Raw genomic sequence first — 25,419 nt, 5'->3', positions numbered from 1 at the left:
AATTCTTTTTTTCCAGATTATTCCATAATTTTTAATAATAACCCTTCTTCTAGGTTTGTTGTTCACACCCACAAGAAAGTAGGCACCACAGAAATTTCCTGCTATTATTCATTTAGTGCTGGGCATCAACCAAATACTGCACATATATTGGTTGTCGTGTCCCAAATACTGAGCACCCAGTAATATGTGTAAATCAGTGATTAGCTTTACTTTAATTCTGCCCCTGTCATGCTGCCTATCTTATTGGGGCAACCTCACTTTACTTCTACCTGTCCTGGTCAAAACCTTGCCCCTGTTTTGTCCTTATTTGCCTTACATGAAAATGTGTAGGGCAAAACCATTGTGCTTTTAAAAAAAAAACATTATGGTGGTTTCAGTTCCTTTACCCGAGTCTCAAGAAATTAAATAACAAATGAGTGGTTACATCTTGACCTAGGACTTCTGCATGTAGAAATGCTTGACAAATTTGATCTTTGTGAATTCTGATACAGGATGACCTGAACTGCACCTCCTTGACTAATGCGAGGATCAGAATTTAATTATCTACCAGTTTTCATGCTTCCTGAAAATTCAACAGAGTTCTTAGCTCAAAAAACCAAAACAAAACATCCACTCAAAATGTGCATTTTGGGAGAAAAGGCATTACCAGTACAATCCTATGCATATTTACTGAGAAGGAAGTCCTACTGAATTCAATGGGACTTACTGTGAGGTAGGTGTCTGTAGGATTACAGCCTTGCCCTCTGCCTGCCCCTCAGAGCCGGCACCCCACACAAGAAGAAGAAGAATAGTTTGGATTTGATATCCCGCTTTATCACTAACCCGAAGAAGTCTCAAAGCGGCTAACATTCTCCTTTCCCTTCCTCCCCCACAACAAGCACTCTGTGAGGTGAGTGGGGCTGAGAGACTTCAAAGTGTGACTAGCCCAAGGTCACCCAGCAGCTGCAGGTGGAGGAGCAGAGGCACGAACCCGGTTCACCAGATTACGAGTCTACCACTCTTAACCACTACACCACACTGGCCTCAGTGGCCACAGCCTTTCCTCCTCTTTGTCCGCTCTTCAGCAGCTGCTATGAGCTGCTCAAGGGAGGAGGCCAAGAGCAGCGGCCATGAAGAGGCCATGGGATGCTCCCTCACAGCTGCTGCCACTCGGAACAAGCGCTAGCGCATCCTCCTCTCTGAGCTCGGTGGTTGTAGCACTGGTGGGGGAAATAGGGATATTCTGGGATCAAATCAGAAGCTGAAATGGCTTCTGTAATTCTGCGACTGTCCCTGGAAAATTGGGACACTTGGAGGGTATGCAACAGTGGAGGTAGAACATAATCATCATGGCTAGCAGTCATTGATAGCCTTATCTTCCATGAACTTATCAGACCTCTTTTAAACCCATCCAGGTTGGTGACCATCACTACAACTTGTGGGAGTAAATTCTTGTCTGTCCTGAATCTTTTATCCTGTTTTTTAATCCAAGCAGCTCAGTGTGTCCATGGCCTCCTCCCATTTTACTTTCACAATGACCCCATGAAGTCTGGCAGATGGGCTCAAAGACACCCAGTATGCTTCCTTTTACCCCCTTGGGTCACTCTCTTCAGAGATGAACACTGTCACCCAACCTAAGATCCAAGCCAGCAAACTACACATGCAAACCTGCCGTCGCACACAGAGATGTTATGAAATAGCAAAAAACCAAAATATGTACCTATTAATCATAGCAGGATTGAGGTGTTTTCTTGGATCCGGAGGGGCAGTACTCCATTATGAAGTAAATTCTCTGTTATACTTCTCTACCCCAGAACAATTTTGGTGATAAGAACCTCTTTATATTTTTAATGTCTCGGGATAAAGCCCTTAGCCAGCAAATTTAAACGGTGAAGCAAAATAATGTAACCTGAGATGAAGAAGGAAGGTTTAGTTCCAGAAGTATTTCTTATTCTGATTGGTTGGGTAGGTGGAAGGGGGGGCGGCTGGCTTGATGACAAAGCATTTTTTGAAGCAGGCTTTTGGAATTTATTAGAAGTGAGAAACTAACTGCAGCAAAACTTGCTTTGCTGTGTCAATATCTTCAGAAACAGCAAATGCAGACAAATGTAACCGAGAGAATGGAGTGGAGAGGAAGATTTAATAAGGCAAAGATGCTATTGCCTTGTACTGCTGAGTTCATCCAATAGACCATCAAACATCCTGGCACAAATTTACAGGCAGTCACATCAACTGGGGGGGGGGGGGAATCACACATTCTATCTATGTGCCTCATGATATGTTGTACCAATTTAGATTTGTTGCCCAGCCAGGGCAGTTAATATAGAAACACACAGTAACATTTTTACAAAGATTATGAGGCAATGTAACTTATCTACATTACATTAGAAATAAAATTGCACCTGTAAACATAAGAGTCAGGTCGGAATGTGCTGAGCGCTACTAGGGATGGATGGAACTGTCAATTTTCGGTTTTCTCAGTTTCTCACTTTTCCATTTTTAAGTTCAGTTCTCCATGTCTCCATATGAGTTTGCTATAAAAAAAATTCATCAGCATTTTTGTGTGAATTTATCCAAATATGCTCATGTTTATCTGCAATCTGGCCTAATATACATATTTTTTACAAAGCAGTTTCCCCATATGGAATAAATTTTTGCATGTCTTTCACTAATATATGCATTTTCTGCACACTTTCCTATGTCCATCTTTGTAAATATTACTTGCCCAGAGAAATGCCTTTCTAAATTCAGATAAGTGCAAATTTCAAAAGAATGGCTACATTTCTGTTTGCGTATTGTTTGGGAAAATGCAAATTTGGTAGGTTTGCCTATAAATGAGAATGGAATTGAATTGATTCCCTAACCCGAAGTGCTACTGTTGTGTCCTACGTGTTGCTCAATTTCCTCCCGCCTTTTTTTCTGTGCCGCATGCAAAAGCAGGATTTTATCTGAGCTTCCACCCCTACGCTGTAAATTATGGATTATTTTATTATTATTTATGAATTTTTATTGATTAAATTTCTATACCACCCTTCATCCGAAGATCACAGGGCAGTTTACAATACAAAAACACAAAAAATATAGCCTAATCATGAATAAAAACCCCACGCACAGTTTTAAAAGCCAAAGACCTGGGAGAAGAGGAGTGGTTTTGCCTGTCACCTAAAGACAGGTGGGCAGGGCCAGCAAGCCAAAACCCCCACAGGCAAGCAAAGTGGATAATACTTGCCAATTAATACATAAGAAATAACATTCAAGTGGCGTGTAATATAGCATGATGTCATCATCTACCCTGCATGTGTATTCACATCAGAGCCGACCCTCTGGTGTGGCGGGGTGAAGCACTTGCCTCAGGTGGTGGAAGTGCAAGAGGCGGCACCCCGCCCGCCCGCCCGCCCCACAACTTCTGTTCCTGAGTGGGGATGATGAGTGGGAATGCCTTGCGGAATGCCTTCCCCTCTTGCCGAGTTTGGTGAGAGGGGGGAGCATTCTGGCAAATGGCAGAAGTGTGGGGTGGGGCAGGGGGCAGCACAATCCTATTTTGCCTCAGCTGGTGAAGCAGGATAGGCTGCTTCACATACAGCTAGTACCTAAGTGGAGCCTGATGTTTGTCTTTGGCATCATAACATCGTCCAGTGCATGTCAAGACATTATGCACCTCCATGTTTCCTTCCCTCACTGTCTGGTTTCACATCCCTGTGTGTTATTGTATCGTGAGGCATGGAGGTGGACGGAAGGACTGTCAAGAGGCGAGCAGCAGAATGGGCTGTTAGATGACATGTGGTAATACAGGAGTAGGAGGCCGGCATGTTGGCACCACAGAATGAAAGGTTAGGATTCAAGGAATTTGTTCTTTTTTCTTTTTAAAAAATGCAATGTATTAACTCAGGCCACATTTGCACCACACATTTAAAGCATTATATGAGATGGTTGGACAGTGTTCTCGAAGCTACTAACATGAGTTTGACCAAACTGTGGGAGGCAGTGGAAGACAGGAGTGCCTGGCGTGCTCTGGTCCATGGGGTCACGAAGAGTTGGAAACAACTAAACGACTAAACAACAACAACAATTTCACTTTAAACAGTCATTGTTTCCCTCAAAGAATTATGGGAGCTGTAGTTTGCCAAGGATGCTGAGAGTTGTTAGGAGACCCCTATTCCCCTCACAGAGCTACAGTTCCCAGAGTTTCTTGAATAGAGGGATTGGGTGTTAAATCTCACTGGGAATCGTAGCTCTGGGAGGCCATAGCTATCATACCAGGTACAGCTGGAAAAATGTGCTTCTAGTTACTGAGGGTCCCTGGGCCTCTGGTGATTGAGCTGGATCCAGAAGCATACCCAAACTGCATACAGTGGAACCTCGGGTTGTGGATGTAATCCGTGATGGAGGAACATCCGCAACCAGCAGAGTTTGTAACCTGCAGTGCCGCATCTGCGCACATGCGTGATGCGATTTGGTGCTTCTGAGCATGTGCGAGCAGCGAAACCCAGAAGTAACCCTTTCTGGTACTTCTGGGTTTCCCGCAATCCGCAACCTGAAAATGCGTAACCCAAAGTTCTTGTAACCCAAGGTACCACTGTACCTGCTTATTCAGGGAGAACGCAACCCCATCCAAGGCAGGCAGTTGTCCAGTTTCTTGGACATGGGAACCACTCATCCACAGTGCCTCCATGCTGCCAGGATTCAAGCTCAGCTGATTTCCCCTCATCCATCTCACCACTGCATACACACACCAGCGCAGGGCCAACATCACATCCATAATCCTGCCCGTATTTACTTTGAGACATCTTGCTGGTAACAAATGAGACAAAATCCCCATGGTGGGATTTCTACCATTTCGTTTTCCTGAGGTAATACTTCACAAACACAAATACACACACAGTTGCATGGTAAGCTATGAGCACCACTCGATCCTAGGGTTAAATTGAAAGATAAAGTTCTTAAGGAAGTAAATATCCTCTAAACAGTCAAGGAAACTGCAGGTGTTGATACAATGGATCAGTAAGTGTCAGATTTTGCATTTCTTGGTGGAGTATCGTGTTCCAGGCTGTTTTTCTAAAGCCTTCGTGTTCTGTTCTCACAACAGGATCTTTTACTGCTATTTATTGTATTCCCTCATGGAATAGGGAGATTTCAACCAGACTAAAAAAAAAACACATTTTTTTAAAAATCACTCTCCAAATACATTTCCATGTCTAATAGTATGCCACAGAACTAACTAATGACTGTCATAATACAAAGGAACAGAGGGAGGTAGAAAACATAATGAGTTACAGTGGGATAACACACTTATCCCCGCTAGTGAGGAAATGAGCCATAAGGGGGATAGTTAAAATGGCCTGGTTTTTGTACCACTATATGTTATTCCCCCTCCGTGTGCATTTAATTTAAGCTACTCTCTTTCTTCAGAATATTCTTTTCAACAAAAGGCACTAAAATGAGCTTCTTTGGCTCTTTGTCAACACAACATGCCCTCCAATATTCTATGCCATTCTGGGGCAAGCTATAAGTCACTTGTTGACTCTGAGATTTAAAAATGCATCAGAAAGAAAAATCGCTAAAAGATTTATTTTTGTAATTTCTCATCTTTTACTCAATGGAGGAGGGTCAAACAGACTGAATGCCGAAACCTGCAAATGAGACACAGCTGTTTAGCTTTGCATCACATTATCCAGGGCCGGCCCTACCATTAGGCAGAAAGAGGTAGCTGACTCAGGCAGCATTTGCTGGGGATGGGGAGACACTGCAGGACAGAGCAGTGCATCCAGTTTGCACCCCTTAAGATAAGCTGCTACCCTCAAGTGTGGTGGAAGATGTTGTTTCATTGCCGGTGCTGAGGTCAGATTCAACTACAAATCTGGTCACCTTCTGTATGTGGAATAGGAGTGGGGTACTATCTTGGGGTCCCTCCCCAAGCAGCAAAATGTATTGGGCTAGCCCTGACATTACCACACAGTTTCCAGCTATTATGGCTAGCCTGACGGTGGATGGTGTCAGTCTAAATGCTGTTGGTCAGAGTACAAATGGTCTGGGTAATCAATACTAATGGGAAAGAATGTGCACATCTGAACATAGGATGCTTATATAAACTGAGCCAGGTGAATGGTCCACCTTTTCTCAGTATTGTCTACATTGGCAGCAGCTATTCAGGGTTTCAGAGATTATTCATTCCCAGCCTACCTGGAGATGCTGGGGATTGAACCTAGGATCCTTTGCATGCAAAGCATGTGCTATACCACGGAGCTATGGCCTTTCCCTAAATCACATGTAAACAGTCCAAAGGGATTTAAAGCAGGTATGCCACTGCTGCTGTTGGGACACGGGTGGCACTGTGGTGTAAACCACTGAGCCTTGGGCTTGCTGATTTGAAGGTTGGCGGTTCGAATCCCCACAACGGGGTGATCTCCCGTTGCTTGGTGCCTGCTCCTGCCAACCTAGCAGTTCGAAAGCATGTCAAAGTGCAAGTAGATAAACAGGTACCATTCCGGTGGGAAGGTAAACGGTGTTTCTGTGCGCTGCTCTGGTTCGCCATAAGCAGCTTAGTCATGCTAGCCACATGACGTGGAAAAACTTTCTGCGGACAAACGCCGGCTCCCTCAGCCTGTAAAGTGAGATGAGCGCCACAACTCCAGAGTCACCTGTGACTGGACTTAACTGTCAGGGGACCTTGACCTTTACCTTTTTAGGCCACTGTTAATAGTTAGTCAGCAGAGACTCTGTGGATGCAGTTGGATTGTGAAATGTAGGCTGAGAAGTAAGACCAATGAAGCTTGGGATGGATGAGTTAATCTTCCAGTCCATGCCATTTGCATAGGTGTTCACTCCTAAATCTGCTCTGCCCCATTTCTAACTTAATCTGCAATTCAAAAATTAACCTGCAACTCCTACATGAAATTTTGCATTTAAATGTGCATACACATTTTTAATGCATTTTCTCTGAAAATGTGCATTGCACTCCTAAATTAATCTGATCTCAAAATACTCACTGAAGCATGCTTTGATACCTTTTTTTGAGCTGAGTACTGTGACACAACTGTGAAGACTATCTGCACATCAGTCCAGTAACTGCAGATCAGGCCAGTTCACACTGGGCTTTGCTAAGATTGAATTCCTCAAGCTTTTCTAAATGAAATAAGGCAGGACAAGAGTCAGAAATAACAAAAGAGGGGGTTCGGGGCAAAGTTCAAAACAATGTGGGATAATCCACTGCCATTTCTGGAATATTTTCTATGCCCTGTGGTTCTTCTTTTATACTGCCAAGTTACTAATGAAAGAACAGTAAGTCGCAGCAGACTGAACAAAGTCTCTGCCTGCTTTTAGTCAATACTGGTATGGAGGTAAGAAGCACGGATGAGGCCTGGTTCCTCATAGTTTGAGACTGGGAAACTATTGATGCTTTCAAGACTCCTCCACTGTCTTTTAAGACAAAAGACAAAGAGCCAGAGACCCTCTGTGTGCCTCCCCACCCTAGAACTGAACTAAGAACTTCTAATTTGAGCATTCCATAGAAAAAGAAACTAACACATAAAGTGGAGGTCATTCTCCCCTCATGATTTGCATATATCCAACAATGCCAATGGAGAGAGAGAGAGTTCAGCGTGTGACTAAAGCCTCATCAGGGAAGCCATGACTCATTCCTTTGAACTGTTCTCGGCAGCTTTCCATCGTCCTCTGAAAAAGAATGGGCATGTAGAGAGAAAGGACTGTTTTGCTACTACAAGCTGTGGATGAAATGGGGCATTAATCACAGTGGGGAGGAGGTTGGAATTCAGAGCCCCAAAGGAAGGCCTAGGTTTTACTGTAGAAAGCCAGATATGATTCTCCTTGTACTACTGAATTTTTCCAACTATACTGAATTACTCTGAACTTCCTTGTAGCCCCATTTGGCCAATTATCAGCTAGCCGTTGTGAGTGAACAGTGCAGGGCAAGGGTGGGGGCACACACAAAGATCTGTTAGTCATTCTCATTCACAATATTCCTGCTGCTGAAAGGTGAATCAACCAAATTTGCACTTTTGGAAGCAAAATGAAAACCAAAACACAGCCATTCTTCAAAATGTGCACTTCTTCAAATTTTTCAGTGCTTTTCTCAACCCAAGTACCATGTACAAAAATGCATGCAGTGCAGGAAAGTGTCCATAGAAAATGTATGCATTAGTTAAAATAACATGCTGAAATATTAGGGAATGTAATATTTGTATGCAATTTTCAAACAGATGTGGAAATGTTGAGAACTGAATTTAAGATCGGAAAAACGAGAAACCAAGAAACCAGAAAGGACAGATCCGTCCAACCCTAGCCAAGACGTTACACTGCAGAAGTATTTAAGAATGTAGCCAGGGCAAGAGGGAGGAAGGAAACTTGCTCATGCAGTTCCTTCCCCTGACTCTTTCTGCAACGTTGTCCCTTGTAGGTGTGTGCCCATGAAAGACCCAAGGAACTTGGCCAAATCAGACATTTGTCTTCATTAAGTCATGTGCAAGATAAGGGCATTGCAGCCACCAACATGACAGCTTGTGTTTTAAATGGTAAGATTTGCAGAGGTGGCTGCTCATTTGCATGCAAGAGATGTGAATGTCGCAAAGGAGGTGTTGTAAATCACTGAAGAGCAACTTGACAGTGCCACTCTCTCAGCCTGGTTGAGAATTATTAATTAAAGCGGGACGAGGCTGGTTTGTTTGCATATCAGTTGAGCTAAGCCATGCTGGTATCCCTGTAAATAATAAAACAGCGTGATTAGGCCGAGTCATTAATTAAGTGCCTTCACTGTGAATAAACACTGAAAATCCTTCGGTTTGTAAGGGGCCCTCTGACACCGTGATAAATATGCCATCGTGGATACGGCTGTAACGTAGTCTGACATCTTCATCCATTAATAGCAGCTCTCTCCCAGGATGACAGTGGGTTCAGGTCCCATGACAGATGATACATCTGTCCAATTTTGTTCCTTAAAGCAAACAATTTAGGAGGTCTCTGATAATGCAAGTCGAGAAGACGACAGCAAAGACAAAACAGAAAGTTGTTAAAACTGGTCCGGCTGCAACATTCAATCATCTGTATGGGTGGCATTTTATTGGTAGAACAATTCCAAGGGAGACATTTCTAAGAAGTCCTGTTTGTATGACTCTTGGGATGAAGACAACACATTTGGAGCTTAGAAATTAGTTCTATAAAACCTGTATCTTGGGGCTTATCCACACTTACCTTTCCCCCCACTCTTTCCAGGCACAGGTCCACACAGCTTTCTCTTCCCCCCCCCCCTGAGCTTTCTCCACAAAAACCTGCTCTTTAGCGTTCAGTCGGAGCAAATGTCATTTCTGGTTTTCAGTGGATTGCTGTTTGCTCCAATTCAGTTTTAAAGAGTGGGTTTTTCAGGTGGGGGTGGGGAAGGGTGCTTGGTCAGGAAGCTTTAAAGTGTGGAGCATGCCTGGAAAGAGTGGATAAGCTCTCATTATTTTTGAGAGAATCAACTTACTAAATATCTCCAAATAACATTTTCTCTATATCAGTGGTTTCCAACTAGCTATGTACCGTGTACCCCGTTTTTCAAAACCCAACCCACAGACCTCCTACTTTTGAAAGTTTTTATATCTCTGTGGTAGTTTTTGTTATGTGAATGGTGCCACAGACCCCCGGGTGGGTTACATGGATCCCCCTGGGATCCATGGACCACCAATTGGGAACCCCTGCTTTATGTCATTTGCAGTTAACAATCCTTTCAAAAGATGAATACAGAAGTATCAGACCAAAATGCCATCTAGCTCAGCATCCTGTTCTCATGGACGTCAGATGCCTATGGGAAAACAAGAAGCAACAGCCCCCTCCCTACTTGCAATGGTCAGCAACTGCTGTTCAGAAGCATACAACCTCCATACTGGAGGTAGTATGGAAGCCATCATGGCTAGTGGCCACTGATAGCCTTAAAGGTAAAGGCCAAATGACCCCTGACCATTAGGTCCAGTCACAGACGACTCTGGGGTTGCAGATCTCATCTTGCTCTATAGGCCGAGGGAGCCGGCGTACAGTTTCCGGGTCATGTGGCCAGCATGACTAAGCCGCTTTCTGGCGAACCAGAGCAGTGCATAGAAATGCCGTTTACCTTCCCACTGGAGCGGTACCTATTTATCTATTTGCACGTTGACATGCTTCAAACTGCTAGGTTGGCAGGAGCAGGGACTGAGCAACGGGAGCTCACCTTGTTGCAGGGATTCGAACTGCCAGCCTTTTGATCGGCCAGACCTAGGCTCTGTGGTTTAACCTACAGTGCTACCCACATCCCTTACCCTCTATTAATTTGTTTACACCAATTTTAAAGCCACCCAAACTGTGTAATGAATTTCACAGCTTAAATGTGTGCTGTGTGTGTCCTGAATCTAATGGAGAAGAGGACAGGGAGAACTGTGCAGATTGTGGAACACGTGGATAGAGTTATTCTGCTTGGGACCACAATACCTGATGGTACCTTTCTCCTGATATAAACCCCATCCTGCATTAAGATCGACACTGGAGGCCCTCTTCTATACATACTCTCACCCCCCCCCCAAATTCCTTGCTCTGAAGGGACTTCTGAGGGGGAAAGTTGGCTGGCAGCTGGTGGATTGCCACCAAGAAGTTCCACACAGATGCGCACACACACTTTCCCCCCACCCTCCACATCACTAAAATGCACTTAATTTTGTTGCCTGCATATGGTTTAATGAAATGGGGTGGCTGTAATTTTGACACAGCCTTGGAGAGAATTATTCCTGTCTAGTGTTTGGATTCATGGACTGGACGGAGGAGAGGGCAGAACACTGGCGTATATGGAGTTGTGGGGCAGCCTCTCTGAATGGCTATGCAAATTCACAAAATGAGTGCTAAACATTTCACACGGGATACCAGAACTTCTCTTTTGGCAAGAAATCTGCATTGTATTGTATTGTATTGTATTGTATTGTATTGTATTGTATTCATATCCTAACTTTTGAACATGTGATCCATCATGCTGCAACTTCCTATTTCTCCATTGTCCAACGGCAAATATGTTGCATTGCTCTCTTTGTACCCTTGCATATTTCACTTTTACATACAACACTGGAGGGCAATCTCCTTTTCTATTCCCATGCCTTTTGTGGCCTCACAGAAACCATCTCCCCCCCCCCCCACATAGGTCACATAGATGCTTTTCAAGCTTGTATAGTTCAGAACTACTAATTAGATGCAGTACATTGGGATCAATCTTTCTTCAAACATGTATGATTTAGTCTACAGATTATCTAGTGAGTGGAAAAGGTGGGGGTGGAAAGCACCCCCAAATTACTTAGACATTTTGAATCAATTATTCACATTATTATGCTAATGCCAATTGATCCAATGAAATTAACATTCAAGCAACAAAAAGAGTTTATCAAAAGATTTACCCTATAACCTCTGAACTCTAAGCAATACATCATCAGCATAATTACATGAGTAGCAGCATCAATAGCTGAATTCATCAGAGTAGGGGCAGCGCAAAGGGGAACATAGATTTTTCCCTTTATTTCTAATATCTTTGCAGATTGGTTCTGCTCTTCTTTGGAGCTTCCAGGTTTTTTTTAGCCCAGGCAAATGGTAGCAATGTGTGTTTTACTTCCTCTCTGGTGACAGCAAAGATAAAATTCAGTGTTACCTTATACCGGATGTTTTGGTTCAGGAATTCATATAGTGTCTTTGGTTATTTTGAGATATGGGCCAGTTCAGGTATTCATTACATTGACTCAAACTTTGGTGTAGTTTTCCCTTGCACAATTTGACATTTTACTTGCACCAGATGCACTGATCCTTTCTACAGTTCAGGGTTTATCGTTTCATCCAGCTTTGCTGCACTTGATAGGCAAAGTAGCCTCAGCAGGGCCAAATTCTCATTGCAACCCAAAGTGGATATAGGAGTAAATTTCTGAAACATGATACTGTGACTCAGAGAGCATGTTCTCACCATCCCACCTGCCAGTGCCCTCAGACTTTGAACTTGATGCTTTTGCATATTTCGCAAATGTTTCACAAATTTACTCCTATATCCATGCCAACCATGTTTAGAACTGATTTTGTTAACCTTGTGGGATGATATTTAGGAAGGTACAATTATTTTTCACAATTTACATGGGAAGAACATATGTGCATAAAGTGTAGGGGAAGGTTATGACATATCCAATGATGTCTACGGTTGTGTCGCACCACACTCACTAGTGTGAATTAAATTTAGCACAACATGGGCAGTACATCAATCAAAAAGTCACAGGTCCATAACAGAACAGGTAACGCAGTATAAAAGGAATTTTAGAAACTGAGACAGAAGCACTAGCATTAGAACCAGTAAATCTAAAGCAATAATCCCCACATCTGAACATGCCCTAAGGCAGCTAGCCCTCTGGAAATGATAGTACATGTGTGTATTTAACCTGCCTTGGAATTTTATCTCCAGTTTCCAGAAATGCTGAAATAGATCCTCAATGAATCTAACCAGGAAGAATAGTGGAATTACAGTGGATATTCATCACAGATATTTTGTGATACTACTTTTTGGACTATGAGGATCTGGCAAGCCCATGAAAGCTACAAGATCTGTCCATGAAAGCCAGCATTTATAAACTGCAATTCTCCTTCCAAATAGTGGAACACAGAAACAGTCTCGCAGGATGCAGAAGCAGATTGATTCACACTTTTAAAAACCACACAGATAAATCACCTCCAGAAAACCAGCATGTTTTGGGCCACAGATGGCCTTTCATCAGGGGGACGATGTGCACTAAGAAGATACAAGCTTTAAATAATCAATAGAACACGTAAACAAGAGTCTACATAACAAAAGACATGCTTTTTTGTCTTTTGGAAGCATACCCTCCCAGAAAGAGGAATACTCACTTCACCTTACAGTAAAAAATAAAGACTTCCCAATGATCAACCCTGCACAGAGCTAAGGTCCCCTTATAACGACTGGAAATTTGTAGGCTGTTTTTACCCAATGGTGCTTTCATCTCTCTCTCAGTTCTAAGCATCCTCTTGACTGGTAGGGTGATTAACCATCTTGTACTTCAACTTCTGCTAGAAGGATAGTTTCTAGTAGGAACTCATGTATAAAACACAGTCACTTTTCTTCCAAGAACTGACAAAAGAAAACAGGTGGGCTTCCAGCTTAAATTGGTATATTAATCAATTGAAGCTTTAGCTGATTAATTGATAGGGCCAATTTTAATTGGTGAGGGCAAATTTTAATCAGTGGAGCTGAGAATTAAGGAAACACCAAAGCAGTAGAGGCCAGTTATGAGTGGTAAGGTTCGATTTTAATCAGTGAGGCTGTGAGTTGAAAGCACAGTTGTTAGTTTTTGAGGTTGGTCTATTTGAATCTGTTGTTTTCCTGTAATAAGAAAATATGATGAGCATTTTACTAATTATTAAGTTCCCAAGCACAGTGTTAATGAGCAAACAAAAGGAATGAACTATAGACCAAACTATATAATAAATTAAATGTGTAGTTTCCATTTATGTTTTTATTTTTATTTTTTTAAAGAAGCCATTGGGAAGGAGCAATCCAGATCAGGACCATGTTGTGGTGGATGAGATTTCAACCTTTTCTCCCAAACCAGAGTCCTGATAAAAAAAATTCCCCAACTGGTATCTACCCCAGAAGAAAAGCTGCTGTTGACACAATAAAATCAAATTATAGGTTCTGATTAAATATCCCAGCAGATATTATCTGGAACATTAATTTCAAGGTATGTAGAATTTGAATTTCTCTGGGTGCAATCTATCCCTGTCTCTCAATTATAGTTCTGTGCTCACAGTCAGTTATCTTGATAATCAGTTAGCATTTATTGGAAAAGAAGCTTTAAGGTTGACTTTGGACACGGTGTGTTTCAGTGAATAAAAATCCAACACCATCATTTAGAAAGCCTTATCTTTAGTACCTTAATGGGATTTTAGCAAACAGCAGAACATTATAATAAAAAAAATGACAGGGAAGTTAAAAGGAATCCATGAAGGTCACTCAGTATCAGTGGTTTATCTCTGACCAGAACAAAATGTTATGGGTTGGGTTGGAGCAACCAAATTCCACAAGGACCCCAGATTCTTGAATAGAGTCAACAGTGGAATCACAGTATAATACCTTTAAGCAAACACCAGGAAGATAGACATTGGTTGTAAACATTTGACCACAAGAAGGTCCAAGACAAGGTATAAGAAACACTGTCAGTGAATCACTGTGTTTCTCCTGGGTTACTAATCCCTCAAAATGGCTTTAGGTGCTGATGAGTCCCATCACAAATCTTGCCGTCTTCATCAATACTATATTTGGATATGAGGGAGTCATTTAAAAACACATGCAGAGCCGAGTACTTATGCGAAGACTATCAGGGCCAGGGGAAGAGAGCCTGAGGGAGGTTGCAACAGCAATTAGAAGACCTTTAAGAACTGTACAAATCCTTCCAATTATGCAGTTGCCCTTTACACTTTATTAAATGCTACAAAATGCTTAAGATCAGAGGAAAGCAATGCAGTGACACAATTTCCCTCAAATTAATGGCAAATGACAACTTTGTATCTGAAGTGAAATGAGATTTCGAGTCGTGCTTCTCAGATGCATGACGGATGCCACACACAAACAGGCTCACTCACTTGAATTCCCTGGTTCCAGACTCACAGTCATTAGCATAAAGTAGAATCCTTGCTGCATCCACAAACACAGAATGAAAGGTGGGAGGAAATTGCTCTTCGGCCACACTTTGAGCACTCTGATTGTGAGTGTAGATCAATGAATATGAAAATGCCACTAGCTGCTGTGATGTTGGGTCTTAGACAGTTTCAGTCAGCCAGCACAATAGGAGAAGCAGGATGCATAACTGATGGACAATCCAGCAGGCAAGGGAACAGGAAGGAAGCCCCCTTCAAAAGGTGGCTGAGGCAGGCACAGGCCAAATCTGAGCAGAAAGGCTTTAACGCCCTAGCAGGTCACAGGAGAAAGCCAATGAACTTCGCAGGTGGGCAAAGTCACTCAGGCTGAAGATCCTCTGATGACTCACTACCTAGGGCAGACCCTGTCATTGCCCCCTTTCCCTGCATTCAATGGCCCTACAAAGTGAGGGAGGTTCTGTTATATTTGAGTATATACTGTATTTAAGAAGCCCACTTGCTAGCCCTCCAGAATCTCTCTTGCTATGCCTTTCCCTCACTGTTTGACTCTCTCAACATAGCTGTCAACTTTTCCCTTTTCTTGCAAGGAATCCTATTCGGAATAAGGGAATTTCCCTTTAAAAAGGGGGAAAAGTTGACAGCTATGTCTCTCAGTCAGCCATGTTGTGGACAGTGTCACTAGAATCAATGCAGTTGCTTTTTTTTTTTTTTTTAATAAAATTTTTATTATTTTCCAATAAAACAAAAGAAACACATAACATAACATAAACACCAACATTGACACAATAAAAAACACATTACATAGATACAATCAACAAAGAAAGCAATTAAAACAAAACCAAAACCAATACATACCTAAACTGGAACACCAATCTTTCTCTTACTACTTAACAAAATCTAGTTTCTGATCTTCTAAAGGGACCTCCCCCGCTTTCCCTCCTCTGCCTTCAATACTAATATACTTTGGTAACATCCATTTTTAACATTACAATTCATTATCCAACCTTTTATAATATCATAAAAACTTAACATCTTATAGTATCATGAAATAATTCTTAAATCAATCTTATACTTCTTTTCACTTAAGCTGCTGCTATTAATCAGTTACATATCTCTTCACTAATTCAGAATTCCCAAAATCATAACATCAAAATCTTAAAACTTAACATCAAAATCCTAAAATCTTAACACACTATCTTCAGGGTACCATAAATCCATCCTAATTCAATTTTTATCATTTTCACCCTATTCCCCTTCTCACCATTTTTCTGCTCTCTCCCATGCCCCCCCACCATTCATCTTTACATTTCCCTCTGCTGTCCTTGTTCAATATCATCTTAAAATTTATAAATCTCCTCCTTGGGCGCCTCAAGAGGCACCAGCTCAGCAACTCCATTTCGCAATTTTGGTTTCCTTCCACTTGTGTCTTCAAAAATCTTCTCAGCTTCATCTCTGGACTCCCACTCCAGAGATTGAATCTCGTAGCTCCAGTCAAAACATCAGCCCTGTGTTTCTCACTACACCAGGGCCGTACATTTACCTGGGGTTGCTGAATCAATTCGTCCCATTTCTCCAACACCTGCCCCAGTTCCCTGAAGAAGTCTACTTCCAAATTATCAAAATTTTCCCAGATCTGGCTGGTCTCTCCTGCTCCACAACAAATTTCTTTGAAATTACGACCTAACCAGTTCATTTTCCGATTCACAAACTCCAATTGCAGAAGGATTGTTCTTTGTTCCTGGGTAATACCCGGATCTAGAATCAGTTTAAAAGCGAAAGCAAGCATGGTTGGAGAAAACAAAGGGTGTCAAATGTCAGTAATTTTCCATCCTGCGTATTAGTTTTCCAGCGCCATTTTCCCTGAGACAGGGTGCCAAAATTAATTCCAAAAGCCACAGAAGAGATATTTCCAAAATCTTCAATCCCTCAAATTGGGATTTAATCCATCTTCTCTGTCAAAGTGCTTCGTAGCAACATTGTGTCTAGTAATGCAGCTGCAGCCGCTTGAAGCTTAATTACCTCCTCTGCACAACAAAGGAGAGAGACGGGCTTCCTTTTAACATCTCTCCCGGTTGCCAATTATTCAAATGTAAATCCAATTAGCCCCACACTTACAGCAGCCGGGGTTCTTCTTTTTTCTTTGAAGTTAGCAGGAAAAGCTTGGTGCTCAGGTCTGGCAGAATTGCTGCTTTGATCTCCCGGGGGGGTGCATCCGCCTCTTCAGTCCCGTGTCGGTAGCTCCGCTCGCTTGATTTTCCCCCCTTACGAGGGTCAATCAAGAGCAGAGACGGCACGTCTGGGACCCACGAGGCCGCGGTCCACGGGACGCTCTTCCCGTGGCTTTAAGGGGCCCTTGGCGCAGACAAGGAGACCCCTAAAACCCCCCGGGGACTGGAACTGACTCAGCTCCGCTCCGCCATTATCCGGCACCAAACCGGAAGTGTAGAATCAATGCAGTTGCTGTTCTGTTAAAATTTTGGTGCATTTGCCCGATCCCTGGCAACAGTCTTTCTGGACCCTGGGCCTCATGAAATCTTGTCTAGGGAACAACTTTAAGTGTCTTTGTGTCTGCATGACACCAGGCAAGAAATCTTTTTCAGCCTAAGGGTCACATTCCTTGTTGGTGGGCCCGATGCCATTGGTGGGTAGAACCAGAGGCAAAAGTAAGTAGAGCAACAGAAGTGACTGTACTTTTGTGTAGTAGGCTATTTTTCAGCCATGCAAAACAACAACAACACAGGATTTTACATACGTGCACATCCCTCCATCTTTCATCCAGACAGGCAAAAAGGCATTTAACGAGTTCAAGTAGATACATTCCAGCCATGAAACAATCAAGGGAGTTGCAGGGCTGGACTGACAAGAGATGTAGCTTAGGGAGCTGGGATATGGCCTGGGATTGAAGCATAGCCTAAGCAGAGTTTCATGGGCCAGACACAAGCCTGGAGGGCTCTATTTGACCTCCAGACCTGAGGTTCCCCACCCCTGTAATGTTAAGTATTAGGGTTGAGCCAAAATGTCACTTTGCCCAACTTTCCACTCTATTCACAGACTGCAAAGTTGTGGACTTTGGGGAAGGCTAGAAGCAGGTGTAAGAACTGAACTTTGCATCAGAGGGAATCACATTTCCAGCAGAGTGGCATTTTCTTTTACCAACAAGACGCTAAAGTGGGGGCCACATATCTAGGCCAATACTATGACAACTGAAGCCAAATCAGAGTATTAAGCTTCTTGCTTTCTCTCTTGCAGCTAGCAATACAACCACTTCCATTGGCAGGCCCACAAACAGGCAGTGGTGAAGAAGATGAACAGAGGCTCCATGAAGCCATTCATACTTCTCAAATGGAACAGAAGGAGAGGAGTGAATGGTGGGGCCCATTTCATTCCACTGAAGATGATCTTATTTCCTTTTCTTATTGTTTCTTGTCCTGCTCACTAAAATATGGCCCTGCTTGATTCTGACCCTCTGGCCAAAAGAGGTCAGAACTTCTATGAGTCCTGGCGATCTCCCTGATGGTTTGATTCATTCTCCTGTCTCAGAAATGCAGTAATAATGAGATACCCTCCCCTGTAACATCTAAACTGGATACATTTCCTTTAAAGTGTAATTTGAATTTGATTGTTGTCTTGCCCATGAAATAAACAAAGTACCTTTTTACAAAGTTTAACGATACACAGTGAATCAAGATAATGTACAACATGTCAAATGACTGTTTCATTTTAATGGATTCCTGTCTGTATTTACAATTGCCTATTTAAGGGAGAGCTGAGATCATCATGAAGGGTGGTTTTTTTTAACCTTGTAAGCCAGATTTCTAACTGGAACAATCAAACTTTATTGCTACTCCCTATTATTTTGTGCTGCTTTTGGTTTTTTAAAAAACTTTTCCTGAGATTTCTGTATACTCTCGTTAAACCTATTTCTTGTGTTGAGAGATTATATCTTGAGGTCATGAAGACATGTTCAAAATGTTACTTTTCCAATGGCATTGTCTTGTCTTGATAATGGGGTAAAAAAATCTTCTGGTTCATTTGGCACAATAGCAATAGCTGATCCCTATCTTTGGTGAAATTAAAGTTTTCTAACTACATGCTACCTTAAATGTGTCGTTTGAAGGGTTTTAAAAAAATTGTTCAGGACTTCAAATATATAAAAAAAACCTCATCATTATTCCAAAAATGTAACAAGTCTCTATCAACAGCAAGTTGAAGAAATCCATTTGGAAAGATCATAATGTATAGATTCTCAAAGAAAATGTACTGGCTCTGCTCTTAAACAGACATTAGCTAAAACTGTAACCCCTGGGAATTTTGATAACAATAGGACTTCATTCTGGGGTAGGGAGTTGATTCTTTGGAAATAAGTACAAGATATGTTAGGCCGGCAAGTTTAACACAGTGCCAGACTCAAAGGGCCCCTTTAATTAAAGGAAACAGACTGCTTTAAACTCGTCTGCACCACAATCACGTCCACATAACAGTTTCTTGGAGGGAGAAACATACTTCAGGAGCACTCAAGACTTCTGACACTTCACCTCAGCTACAAATAGAACCTCTATGACACTTCTCTGACACTTGAACTGTACAATATTTTCACATTTAACAGCGAACTTCTTGACATCGGTGCTGCTCACTGTATCATGTGCTATTATGCGAAATGCAGGTTGTCTAAGGACCACAAATGGGAGGAGAATGAAATGTAGCTTCACTGCCATTTTGTTCCGAAAAGTAATCAACCTGCATTTTAAATACTGTAACCTGAAATCTAAATGGAAGTGTGAAGGTGGCAACAACATTTGCAGGTTTTAGAGATTTCTAGAGATTTCTGGTCTAGAGACTTCACTAGATCGGGCTCATGTCATTCATTGAGCATAGAATCATAGAATCATAGAGTTGGAAGAGACCACAAGGGCCATCCAGTCCAGATTGGACATCTGTCCTTGGGATGGCAAGATATGGTTAGCAGAGCAGGAAATGCAGGGAAATGGTAACCATTTACACTTTGGGGAGGGTGATCGTGAGAGAGAGACAAGATGGATCCTAAGAGACAGAAGGACACAGAGCTACATTTCCCAGAGTTCCATTGAAGAAGGATTGATTGTTAAACCACTCTGAGAATGGCAGCTGTCTGAGGGGAACTGGTGCCTCCTATCAGCAATCATCTCCCTTAACAAGCTGCAGCTCCCAGAATTCTTTGGGGGAAGCCATGACTGTTTAATGTGGTATCATACTGCTTTCAAAGCATGGTTGTGAATGTAATCTCTGTCTCCTATGCAGAAGTGCAAATGGCTGAAACTACAGCCCGATCTCAGCAGTTCTCCCCTCTCCCTCCACTTTTATTTTGCATGCAACGCTGTACTCTCAGCTGGTCAAGTGCATCCCCCAGCTTCTCCATAGCTTCACATGCTTTCTACAGCAATCCCTGTATATAAAAGGTGAGATAATCAGATTTTGTTGGGGCTGGCTTGGATCTAAGACAGTATCTGGACTCAAAACAAAGAAGAGCCTACAGAGAGGGAATTTAGAGTCTCTTCTTGCCTGCAGAGAATGGAAGTGGCCTTTTATTCACTTTCCAGGACTGAGAAATTCTCATGCCCCGGAAACCTCAGGGTCCAACTTGAAGCATTACCCAGAGACAAACACATTTCTCTTAAGTGAATAAAATTTGGGCAGCAGCCTCTGAGCTGTGACAGACGATTTGGCATGGGCTGTTTGGCATGGGTGACCATCCTAACCAAACAGAACAACGGCTTTGTTCACCCACCTAAGGCAGCCCATGTCTGAGAGTGAAGGAAACTACCTTTCAAAGCCCTGCTGCATGCCACTGTCCTTTCAGAAGTTTTGTTCCTCCTCCCTGAGGAGATGGAGCAGGGTTATTAAATGAATGCAGTTCTCATGGCATGTGCTTGACATGCAAAGCAGTAAAAACAAAAGGCTTTCTGTCAGGGGCCCTGTTCTGGGAGGGCAGGGGTGAGGGGCTGCCCACTTCCCGTTGGGTTTCAGAACACATAGGACTATTTTGAAGGAGCACCTTGATCTCTGGCTATTGTGATATGTATATATATAGGAACAACAGCAAATGCCTGTCTAGGCACTGCTTTGGGGCAGTTGAATTCTGAACACATTCAACAGCAGGTCTTTAAACCTTTCTATGAATCTTGTCTATTCCCAATAAAAAAATTAAAAGAGCTCTGCTCAGCTATATATATGACAATGAGTCACATTAACCACCCCTAAATTCCAGTAATGTGTGTTTTAGTTCTCTTTTTCTTTCTCTTGTCTGTTATTATTTATATAGCATCTGCCTCTTTAAATATAGATCTGAATTGAGCCTGTATTGATCTGAATTGAGTCTGTATTAAAATTGTTTATTTATGTTTATGAAGAAAAATTATTAAAGCTGAAATCCTATATACACTTGCCTGGGAGTAATCCCCATTGAATTCAGTGGTGCTTTCTTCTAAGCATAATGTATAATTTTGTAGAATAAGGCATTAGTCTTGAACTGTACATTATTCAATCTATATTTGAGCTGTAATATTTTATTTTATTTGGTGGGTTCTATACCACTTTCTACCTAACAGTCTCATGGAAGTTTACAGATTAAATATACTTGTATCATGAAGTTTGCACACACACACACACACACACACACACACTTTGTTGTTGTTGTTCAGTCCGTTCAGTCGTGTCCGACTCTTCGTGACCCCATGGACCAGAGCATGCCAGGCATGCCTGTCGTTCACTGCCTCCCGCAGTTTGGTCAGACTCATGTTGGTAGCCTCGAGAACACCATCCAATCATCTCGTCTTCTGTTGTCCCCTTCTCCTTGTGCCCTCAATCTTTCCCAGCATCAGGGTCTTTTCCAGGGAGTCTTCTCTTCTCACACTACCCCAAAGCAATCAGGCTTGAGAAGAATCTGCCTAAATGCTGTGCAAGGGGGCCATTTTCATGGGATGGGAGATAATTTCTCAGGATTGCATAACCAGGTCATTAAGCATGATATAAAAACTGGGTAATGTCTAGCATGTTTTGTCAGACCTGATGGTTTCCATTTATAGCAGCTTGGGGGAATTAAACCTGCACAGTGCCATTAAATTCTGATAAATGTTGCCTGTGACCAGTGATGAAAATGATCCCCCATCTGCCACAGAGGTCACCTTCCATCAGTTTCTGGTGGCAAAAGTGGACCACTGTTCCATTTGAAAAAGAACTCTGTGAAGCTGACAATTTTGCACTGCTTTACTAGTGGGTGCTTTGTTAAACAAGAATACTCCTGCTCCTATGCAGATAATAAGCTTAGATGGATCTTTAATTGTATTCAGGTTCTGCATTCAGGTTCTGGTGGCAAAGCAGCAGGAGATACAGGAAGCAATTCCAGCAATCAAATTTATTTATTTCTAAGTATATATTCTCACAATTGAGTGGGTTTCTGGAAAATATTCCTGTAGTTTGAAACAGGTTAAACCAAAGTCTGAAGCTACTTTCACAAAAGACCCCACAAACATTAATAGCCCGCAGGAAGCAGTCCTGATAACTAATAACTTTTTCTATCATTGTATCATTGATATACATGGGCGTTTAACTGCAGGATGAAGATTCAAGAAGATATAAAAGCTAATCAATATGTTTAAACAGAGCCCTACCTGTTGCCTAAATTGTGGTGTATCTGCCAGCAATACCATGCCCAGTGCTTTACTGGGCTTAAATTGGCAGAGAAAAAGAAATAAAATTTACATCTACATATATATCTATCATCTATATCTATCAATCTATCTATCTGTCTCTATCATCATCTACCTAACTACCTATCTATTATCATAATTTATATACCATTTGATTATAAAGTAAGTTAAAAACAATTACAAATGTTTAAAAATAATTAAAATTAACATTAAGATAGATTAAAACACATTAACATCTGCATGTCTGGATCGCATAACATTGTGGAAGGCTGCATAGTGTTGGGAGAAGCCGCAAGGACCAGCCTGGCCTGGCGTGAGGTCACAGCAGCCTGTGCCGTGTCTCCCGACACTGCGGAACCAGCATGGCCTAGCAGTATGCTGCACCGGCCTGCACAGTGTCGGGAAGTTGTGTGATGTCACACGACGCACAACACGTGTGATGTCACACACACATGATGCGCACCAGCACCCCCCCTAATCTTGAGGGCACCTCTGTGTCAGCTCCTACCTCCATGATTGACTTGTGCATGAACATGGCTTTATCATGGACTGACTTGGAACTCACTAACAGCACCATAAAAGCCAAGAGCTCAACAGATGAGCTACTTCAGTAACTTCTGGAGGAGTCAGTGGACTGAAACAGCCCCAGATGCTGGTCAACTTCTCCATTCTGACTATACCTTCCCCTGCCCACCACCACTGAAATTGGGACAGCATCTTTATAACCCTCTGCTAAGAGTGTATCCAGACACAACCCATCACCATCATCTGGCATCATTTTATACAGTGTTTTATATGAATATTGGTGAATTGATATTTCATAATAGCATTACTTATAGCTCAGTCAGTAGAGCATGAGACTGACAGCTCTCATGGCTCTGATCTCTTCCTGACTCTCCTACACATTGCAAGCACTTGCCTTTTTTGGGGTGCTGCTGTTTCTTTTTGCAATTCTGCACGAAGCCTCTCTTTAATACGGATTACTACTATTGGTATTGGACCCAGGGGCGTAGCAAGGGGGGCGGGGGGCCCCCGGCAGCACCCTGTTGGGGGTGACACTTCGGGCGGTGGCCCCGCCCCCTAGGCTTTTTTTAAAGGCTATTTTCGGCACTGCCAGGGTGGAGCCCTCTCGCTGGCCCGTCCCTCTCCCTGCCCTGACTTGCGCTCCGGAAAGGGAGCCCAGGCGGTGGCTTAGGGTGTCTCTGCGGGCTGCAGAGACTCCCGAGTCCGCCACCTAGCACCCATTTGTGCGGTGGCTGCTCACGCAGGCACGACCAGCCGCAGCAGGAAGGGGTGTCGCCGCCGGGTGGCGGCTTCGGGAGTCACCTGAAATTGAGGTACCCCAAGATCCAGGTTCCTTAGTTTCTTCAGAAGCAACAATCTGACAGCTCTCACGCCTAGAAGCCTCCTAGGATGTTTCCACCTTTGGGATCTCTTTAGAGCACACTCTTCCCACTCTTGCTGCTGTTTCTTTTTGCAATTCTGCACGAAGCTCCTCACAGATTGCCACTGCTGATTCTAAAGGTACTATTGGACATTTGCCAAAAGGACTACATAGGTATTTGGGGGGAGACAACAAGAAGAGGCATCCTTTGCATTATCCTGATTGATTTGCAATTTTAGGGGCTGGAGACAAGAAGATTCTTTTTCATTGACAACCCAGGTTCGGTTGTTCCTTCAGAAGCAGCAATCTGACAGCTCCCATGCCTAGAAACCTCCTGGGATGTTTTGTGTCCTGAACCCCTGGCATACCCGGTGGCAAGTCAGTATGTCATGTCCTGGGTCAATCAAGGTGTCCAAAGCCCAAAGGAAGCACAGTTCCACAGAGATCCTGTAGCATCTAAGCTGCGCTCCATCAGCATGGCAGTTGAGCAGAGACAGCTCCTTAGATCTGCTGCCCTGTTTTACTTTGTATGCTGATTGCAGCATCTGGGCTTGATAAGGCATGTGACCCTCACCTATCCCAAGTTTGCCCTGGTGTGTCCCAGTCCGGGCCACACCCCTCACCGGTATCCTCTTCCTCCTCTTCGCTGTCCTGCCAGTTCAGTACACTTTGGTTGTGATCTCTTTAGAGCAGACTTTTCTCGACCCTCCTGCACATTTGGGGTGCTGCAATTTCTTTTGGCAATTCTGCACAAAGCTCCTCATGAGAACAGAATACTACTATTGCTTCTACAGGTACCACTGGACATTTGCCTAAAGGACTACATAGGTTCTTGGGGAAAATGTCTACCATTTTAGAAGCTGAGGCAGCCCGGGATCTAGCAAGACGAGAAGAAGAGGTGCTCTTCGCAATATGCTGACAGATTTGCAATTTTGGGGACTGGAGACTAGAAGATGAGCAAGCACTCTTTCTCGTTGACAACCCAGGTTCTGTTGTTTCTTCAGAAGCAGCAATCTGACCTTAGGCTAAATGAAAATAGAGTTTCTTTCCAGGAACGTGTGTCTCCCTAAAACTTGAGGCAGCCCAAGATCTAGTAAGACAAGAAAAAGAGGTGTCCTTTGAATTATACCGATTGAGACTAGAAGACTAGAAGATTAACAAGTTCTCTTTCTCCTTGACAACCTATGAATCTCTACCTCTTTCAAAGCACAAATGAAAATGCAGGTGAGAAGCCACCCCCACCTGTCTCCCAAGGCAGCTTGAAGCTTATCTTTGATCTGCTGGGTCCTTTCTAGTTTATAGTTTGTTTGTTTTGACTAATTTTAAGGTCAGTTGGGTGAGTAGACAAGCAAGGAGCATATTTTTTAAAAAAATTACTGGAGGACAGGTGCTGGGAATGACTGTTTCATGACAACATAAAGTAGATTCGAAAAGTGCCACACTGTAAGGTAACCATGATCATATTATTTACACTTCCCAGGCAATATAATTTCCAACTCTACAGTTCTATGATTCTCTAATGTATCATCTATGATATCTAAAGCACCACCAAATATCCAGTTTTAAGTTTTGTGTTGATTCTAGCAATTTAGGGGAGAACCTTTTCATTTTTAAAAAAGAAAAAAAAGTTGATTGTGCAATATTTACCTTTTAAAAACCCTTTTCAGCATTACTGCTTCCTCCGGTGTATGCTTTTTTGGAGCTATTTCCACATCAGTGGTCCAA

Source organism: Lacerta agilis, chromosome 3, assembly GCF_009819535.1.
Source record: "Lacerta agilis isolate rLacAgi1 chromosome 3, rLacAgi1.pri, whole genome shotgun sequence".
In the NCBI taxonomy this organism is placed as follows: Eukaryota; Metazoa; Chordata; class Lepidosauria; order Squamata; family Lacertidae; genus Lacerta; species Lacerta agilis.
Note: the sequence above shows the minus strand (reverse complement) of the source record.